The following is a 7707-nucleotide window of genomic DNA, read 5'->3' as shown; positions in this document are numbered from 1 at the left end:
GTAAGGTACCTGACGAAACGCTCAGATTATAGCAGGTATTGGATAAGGGGCCATAATCATGATAAAGATGAAATATAAAGATAACCTACACCTATATCTTCAGTGAGTCAGCTTTCACTGAGCCCCATATTACAATTTAGACCCTTCTGCTGGGACTAGTGGTGTGACAATGACTGCAGCCATTAGGATGCCCATTGTCACAAAGAACAGGGTGACTGCTTTGTTTATCTCACCCTGCTACTCCCAACATTGCCCTTCACACAGATTTCTTCTCTTCCCAAGACATAGTGATTTTGATATGTTACACAACTTAAAAGAAATATTCTTTCTATGTATTTCTCAGAGTAAATTAATCTTATCTTTATAAGCAAGTAAGCATCCTTACTTGATCTGGAGCAATTCCATGCTCATGTTACTTTCATACAAATATCCCAAAGGCCTTTTCAAAGGAGCATTCATGTTGTGAGCCTACATCCCACTACTGTAAAAAATGAATCAAAGAGGGAACCAAAAGTCCCACTTACTGAAAAGAGACAGACTGGGTTAGTGGATATTTTGTTCCCTTCTCCATTCAACAAGGACTCCCATGATAAAACCCTGAATAACCAGAAAGTCTCATGTAATCAGAATTACACATCTATTAGCCATAAAGTATAAAACAAGTCACCTGTATCATGTGGTCCAATTGTCACAGATTGAACACAAATACCCAAGATGAAACAGAAAAATCACTGGTCTTGAGACATAATAAATATGGAGGAAGAGTGGAGAGTTTTCATGGAAGCAGATCAGTACTTGGGCGCAGGGAGATACCACAATCATGAAGGTGGTTTTCCCAGGAGGGAGGCTGAGCCACTGCAATCCGGGTGTGCTGACCCCTGTGATTTCCCCAAATGTGGGAAATTTGACTAATTTATGGTAGTGGGGCTGTGTTCATGCTTTCCCCTCATGAGCAAATGTTCAAAAAAGAAAAAAAATACAGTAAATATGGGTATCTGGTCTGGCTTCACTGTCTTCTGTAGGCATGTCCTTCTAATAAACCTCTTTGTCTTCACTTGTCCTCATGAAGAAAGAGGGTCTTGAGTTTTAAATTTTCTGTGATTTCTTTCTTTTTAGTTTATTGAGAGAGAGAGAGCGAGCGAGCGAGCAAGGGAAGGGGAGGGAGAGAGGGAGAGAGAGAATATCCCAAGTAGGCTCTGTGCTCTCAGCACAGGCCCCAATATGGGGCTCGATCTTCCAAACAGCGAGATCGTGACCTGAGAAGAAATCAAGAGTCAGACACATAACTAACTGAGCCACTCAGGCACCCCCCACTTCTTTTAATTCTAAATCAGACACTCTGTTACATTGGCTGTGAGGGTATCCAGTTCTGTTTCATTCAAAACACAGATGTATGAACATGCTATAAAAAAATAAGCCAAACTCCAGGGTGCCTGAGTGGCTCAGCTTGTCAAGCATCTGACTCGTGATTTCAGCTCAGGTAATGATCTCACAGTCCTGAGATTGAGCCCCATGTCAACTCCACACTAGGTGTGGAATCTGCCTGAGATTCTCTCTCTCCTTCTCCTCCAGCTCTTCCCCTTCCCTCTCTCTCTCAAAACAAAACAAAACAAAAATTAGTAATAAGCCAAACTCTACTTGCTAGCCTCTCCTGGATCAATATTATTGGTTTTGGTTTTATTGTTTAGAATCTTCTTTATTTCTCTGCACTCATCTCTAATTTGTTTTGCAAAAATGGGGTTTGTATCATGTATCAAGTCTTTGTGCACCTTGCTTCTTTAGGCCATGACTATGTAGGAATGTATGTCATATCTACTGCTATCCAGCACCTTCTAAACACCGTAACTGTAGTTGAGGCAATCCATGCACCACTCCAATGTAGATGCTCATCCCATTTTCCAGCCTCCTTAGCTGTGAGGATGTGGCCTAGGTGATCCAGGCTTTGTGGGATGCTTGGGTCTTTCATTTGGGAGAGGGTGACATAACTTAGGGACTCTAAATGGAATCCATTTCTCAGCATGTCATCACCAAGAAGCACGGAGTTTTCAGGAGCAGCAGTGGTACTCGGTGGCAGCCCCCCCTCTCAGAATCCAAAGAAAATTTTCTGGTGTCATGTTTGAAAACTTGGGGGCTGTGTCTGCACCAATGACATAGCAAGGATGCCACAGTTTTCTTACATGTGTGGCCTCCAGTCAAAATTATCTGACTATCCTTGAGATCAAAAGATCGTATGAGCTGATATCCTTTAGTAAATTCCCTTTGTACTTAGATTTATGTTTTGGGTTGCTAAAAACTCTGGGAAGCACAACTGCATTCCCCTGTCAATAAATTCTAAGTACAAATGCTGTTTTAAGGGCAAATATGCCATCATACACATACAGCAATGGACATTTAACTCTTCTTTCATTATCCATTTTTAATACAGTTAACCGTGTAATCTTCTTGGAATATATTTTGGTAGGTAATAGTATTTGGAGTTTTAATATTTTCTCTCAGATACATAAGCGGTTATTTCAAGCACATTGAAAAATGCTTCTATCTCGTGTATGTATATCATACATGTCAAGGCTAGCATTTGCCTCTCAGTCTTATAATAATTCCATTATTCAGTGTGTAGCCTTTGGAGTTAGTACAACAATTTTAAGCATCATATCCTTTTACTGTGTTTTAAAATTTGGTAAAGGAAATGCTCCCATGATTCTCCTTTGTCCAAACTGTATAGGCTATTTGCACCTGCTTATTCTTATGAACAGTAATATGTTTTAGTGACTAAGCAAGGGTTCTTGCTGTAAAAGCTTTAAGTTCTTTGTGGGTGGGGTGATCTGAAGATGATATGAATTCTAGACGTTAGTGACACAGGATTGGTTGGAAAGTGATAGTCTGGATTATGACTCTTCAACTTTGATGACACCTGAATAACACAGCGTAAGACATAAAAGGAAGACCTACTACTGGCATCACAAATGCTTTGCTGCTTTTATCTTCTTTTATTTTTTCCTCTTTTCTCTTCATTGCCAACTGGGCTAAGCCCCCAATGTTGCTTTCATTCTGTTCCACTAACTCTTTCTTACTGCAGTATGGCCTGGGATGCAGGAGACCTTCCTTAGTAATAGATCTTTGAACAGGCTGACCTCTGCTGACTGGGCTCGGTCTCCTTTGTATCTACCAATGCAATCTTCTGTTTTGGTGTCACATCCTAATAGGAGGTCTCTGCCATGACATGACATCTCTGGCTGGATGTGACATAGCACAGATGACTACAAACACTGCCACTCAAAGGCATAGCAAATAATGTTTTGGGTTTTTCCCCCCGTACCACATCTGAAAATCTACATTCAATCTACCTGAAATTCAGCCTTACCTTTAGAAATGATGCTTTTATTTATTTTTTTGAAGGCTGGGGTAAACTAAGTTAAAATCCAATATAATCTTTAATAGAACTGGGACTTTTAGCTCCAGGCTTTTTCTATAATCAAAGGTTCTCACATGCTGGTTCTATTTTAAACATCTGATTAATTATCTCAGGAATTATAATGACCTCAGATTTTAGTCTCTGCAATCATTTTTGGCACAGTTTAATTATTTATTTAGTAGTTATGATATGCAGAACCCGTCCTGGAAGAATAGGATTGAATAAAATAGCACAACGAAATCTCCCTTTCAAAAACTAATTGTTGGGGGAAAAAAAATCAAAGATTTCTGATAACTCCTATCTTCATGCAACATAGTATAGATTGATCGCTCTCATCTAGAACTGGAGACACTGCCAACAGTGGATGTCCACTAAAAGTAAAACAAAAACAATTCTATTGCATAAGCACTTTCTTTTTAGCTTCTGCATATACTTGAAGTTCTTGACGAAGCCAGGAGAGGGCAGAAGATGCTGTGCATAGGACTGTATTTGCATAAAACATACTCCTTTATACTGAAATCTGAAATGCTATTTCAAAAGAAAGTGAAGATGCTCTGTGGTAACTAGTTTGAAGAGATCACAGCCCAGTCAGAATGAGGCACATCACACAGTAGGGCAGTTGTGTCTTATTTCCACCTCAGCCAACGCTCCTACATTCCTTCCTTCTGAACCCAACGGTTTACTGAAAATGCTAAGAACCACCATGTATTCCGTCATGACATCTGCCACTTACAGTAGTTATCTTGCCTAAATATATACAGGTGAAGTTAGTATTAGTCCCATTTTACAGGTAAAGAAACTGAAGCATGCAGAGGTTAAGTCACCAGGTCAGTGTCAGAAAACTGTAAATCATAACACTTGATTTAAAATTCAGGCAGTTGTACTCTGCTATGGACTAAATGTTTGTGTCCTGCTAAAATTCACGTATTGAAATCTTACGTTCAAGGGTGATGGTATTGGTAGGTGAAGCCTTCAGTAGGGGATTAGGTTTTGAGGATGGAGATCTCATGAATAGAATTCCAGCTTATAAAAGCCTATACAGAGCTTCCTTGCACTTACTTTTTTTTTTTTAAGATTTTCTTAAATGTTTATTTATTTTTGAGAGACAGAGACAGGGTGTGAGCAAGAGACGGGCAAAGAGAGAGGGAGACACAGAATCCAAAGCAGGCTCTAGGTTCTGAGCTGTCAGCACAGAGCCCGACACAGGGCTCAAACCCATGAACCATGAGAGCATGACCTGAGCCTAAGCCACTCAGGTGCCCCACCTTGCACTTTCCACGATGTGGGACTGTGCAAGCTCTGAGCCAGGAAGGGACTCTCACCTGACCCTGCAGGCACCCTGATCCCAGACTTCTAGCCTCCAGAACTCTGAGAAATAACTTGGCTGTAAGCTAGCCAGTCTGTGGCATTTTTGTCATAGCAGCCCAAGAGGACTAGGAGAGACTCCCAAATCTCCATCCCCACCCACTATCAATACTTCCTTCTGTATAACAGCGACCATGTGACCATTCCAACATGACCAGGTACACAGAACTACTACTTTTCAGGCCTCCAGTGTTAGTTCTGCAAATGAACGGATCCTTTCTTTTCTACGTGGGATGCAATCCTTTGAAAAGCTGTGTTAAAAAGCAAACAAAAACCCGACTTAAAGTCACCCCTGGACACAGACCCTACTCTGAGTAACAGGGAAGTCTGCAGTCTGGCTGGACAGCTACATCCTTTCCACCTGGTCTGCAGGGCAGTCTCTGCCAGGCAGCTCCTGTTTTCAGCAGAAGCAAACAGTATCCCCCTCCCCTGCTCCTCCCCTCTTTTCTCCTAATAGAACACATCTCAGTTAGACTAGCTGGCTTGCCTAGATCTCAAATTCTCAGCTTGTGATATCCTTCATCTCTGGCACATTTGCATTTGAAAAAAGATCAATCCCCTTACAGCTGGGAAAAAAACCTTATCTGATGATAGACTTTTAGTTCGGGGTGACTGGGGTGTCAGTGTGGCAAACAGTCTTACCGGCATAAGTCTGATCCTGATAAAACAACATGGTGAATTCAGAGACTTTGTTATTATGACCTTAGAGAAGAGATAAAGATCTTTGCCACAGAATTCAGGTGTGGGATCTAGAGATGAGAACTATCTTTTCCCTGGTGGGGGCCTGGGAATAGATACATTTTGACCTGGATATAACAAAAGTTGGAAATTAAAAGTTGGAGTGGTTTGTAAAAGTCTGCCAGATTGGACTCTCTGTGTTCCGATTCCAAAATACCCTTGCTTATCTTCAGTCAATACCCTGAGATTCTCAGCATTGTAGTTAATTGACTTAATGCTCTGTGTGACAGGCATTATATAAAACCCGGTGGGTGATGGATTGGCACTGTGGCTACTTCTGAGGACAAGGCCAGCAGTGACGAGAGGCTGAACAAGAGACAGAGAGAAGCCCAGGCGGGGGTCTCATCTATACCATACATGCTGAAAGTCAAAGTCACTTAAATGGGCTAAGGAATTCTTTTCATTTTTGTGTCTTTTACATACTTGACATACTTGACCCTAACTATTCTATGCCATTGTATGTTGCTATTGTTTATCTTAACAACAAAGGAAGTATAGGAAGAAGAAAGGCTGGAGGGACAGAGGGAGAGATGAGAAGAGAATGAGGCAGGGGGACAGAGGGGAGAGGAACAGAGGAAGGAGGAATGGAGAGTAGGGGATATAAAGGAGAGCTAGCACCCTGAAATGCCGAGACAGAACAATCTAATTTGGAAAGGAAGCTTCTGAACTTGGGTTTCTTCATCTCTAAAATGGGAATTGTAATGTATCTACCCTCCGGGGTGGCTGAAAAATTATATGAAAAGGATGTATGCAAAAGAAAAAAAAATCACTCCCCCAAAAAACCCTGGAATAACTCCTGGCACACAGTAAGCGCTTGATGAATGGTAATGATTATTATTATTATTAGCTTCTAGCGCCTATAACCCTTAATAACAGTCAAAACCCTATAGAAATCTATTTCCCCTTGCACCACAAAAGAAAAAAACCAAGTAATTTTGCTGAACTGTAAACGCACCAAATTAAATGCCCAGGCATAAGAATTAGCATAAGCAATATCTCTCCACAAAATTGGCACTCAATATCTCTCAGCACATAATCTTTACCATCAAAGGAATGAGCTACCTAAAATAAGCACATTAGTCAGCTACCAGAGACAAGCAATGTTAATATCCACAGCAAGCAACAAATTATCCAACAACCACAACACATGTTTTTAGAGGAAAATATCAGAGCACAGAAAATCAGACTTTAATGGTACAAGGCTCAAGCTACAATCAGCTTCCAAGGAGGAAATCAGGAAAAGACTGAACTCAGGCAGTGTGGGGTGTCCCAACTGGGTGGCAGCCAGAGGCAAGGGCAGTGGAAGAATTCACCAGAGGCAGAACAAAGGAGATAGAAGTCTACTGAATACACTGCAGGGCGACAGAGAGCAGGACGGCAAAAAAGAGAGACTGTGTGCCAGGAGGCCATGGTGAGGGGCCACAGTTCCAGGATAGACTGAGTAAGGAGAAGAAGTAGGGAATTTTCCCTGATAACTGGGCCTAGTTGTAAATAGCCTGTTGGTTAGTTAGGGCCTACAGCTATTTTTGGGTGGCTTGCTTAATGAGTCTGTTTGCATTCAGCTCCGAGTTCATGATGGGCCCTTTGGCCTGGCTCACATTTCCACTGCTCAAACCCGTGCCTAAAAGCAACCTCTACAGAAGGCTCTGGAAAAAGAACTGGGGAGTGGGGAGAACTAAGTGCTTCTTCCTATCTATAATTGTATGTAAAGTGGAGCACTGAAGTTTACTTAGTAAGTTAAATTTAATATATTTTACATCTGATATATTTTTCAGGTCTCACATCCATCTTAATAAAAATCTCATATGTGAGACAGCCTTTTTCAGGACCAAACATTCCACCTAGTCCTAGTCTTGGTCACTACTACCCATCTTTCTCTTAAACCAGGGTAAAGTATTTATGAGAGGTTATACTGTTAGAAAAAGAAAGCAGGGAAGTCACACTCAGAGAGTACATTTGCTAATATTCTCATTTTGGACATGGAGATAAAGGACTTACCCAAGATATTACTTCTAGTTAGTAGCAGAATCTGAATGGGGACTGCACTCATCAGCTCGGGTCACACTTCCCATGGCCCAGTTTATGTGTTAGTTTCCCCTTGCTTAAATATCATGGTCATAGGGGCACCTGGGTGGCTCAGTCAGTTAAGCGTCTGACTTCAGCTCAGGTCATGGTCTCATGGTTCACGAGTT

General features: G+C 41.4%; 1 non-coding gene across 1 annotated transcript; it reads left to right on the top strand.

Annotated features, from left to right (window-relative positions):
* Positions 1 to 791: 791 nt before the first annotated feature.
* On the top strand, positions 792 to 948 carry LOC115272923. Its single transcript, XR_003900568.1, has one exon. It is a non-coding gene; the product is annotated as a U1 spliceosomal RNA (small nuclear RNA).
* The last annotated feature ends 6759 nt before the right edge of the window (positions 949 to 7707 follow it).

The sequence above is a fragment of the Suricata suricatta genome, chromosome 11, assembly GCF_006229205.1.
Source record: "Suricata suricatta isolate VVHF042 chromosome 11, meerkat_22Aug2017_6uvM2_HiC, whole genome shotgun sequence".
Classification (NCBI taxonomy): Eukaryota; Metazoa; Chordata; class Mammalia; order Carnivora; family Herpestidae; genus Suricata; species Suricata suricatta.
The sequence above is the reverse complement of the archived record's forward strand: the minus strand, read 5'-3'. Positions and strand labels throughout refer to the sequence as shown.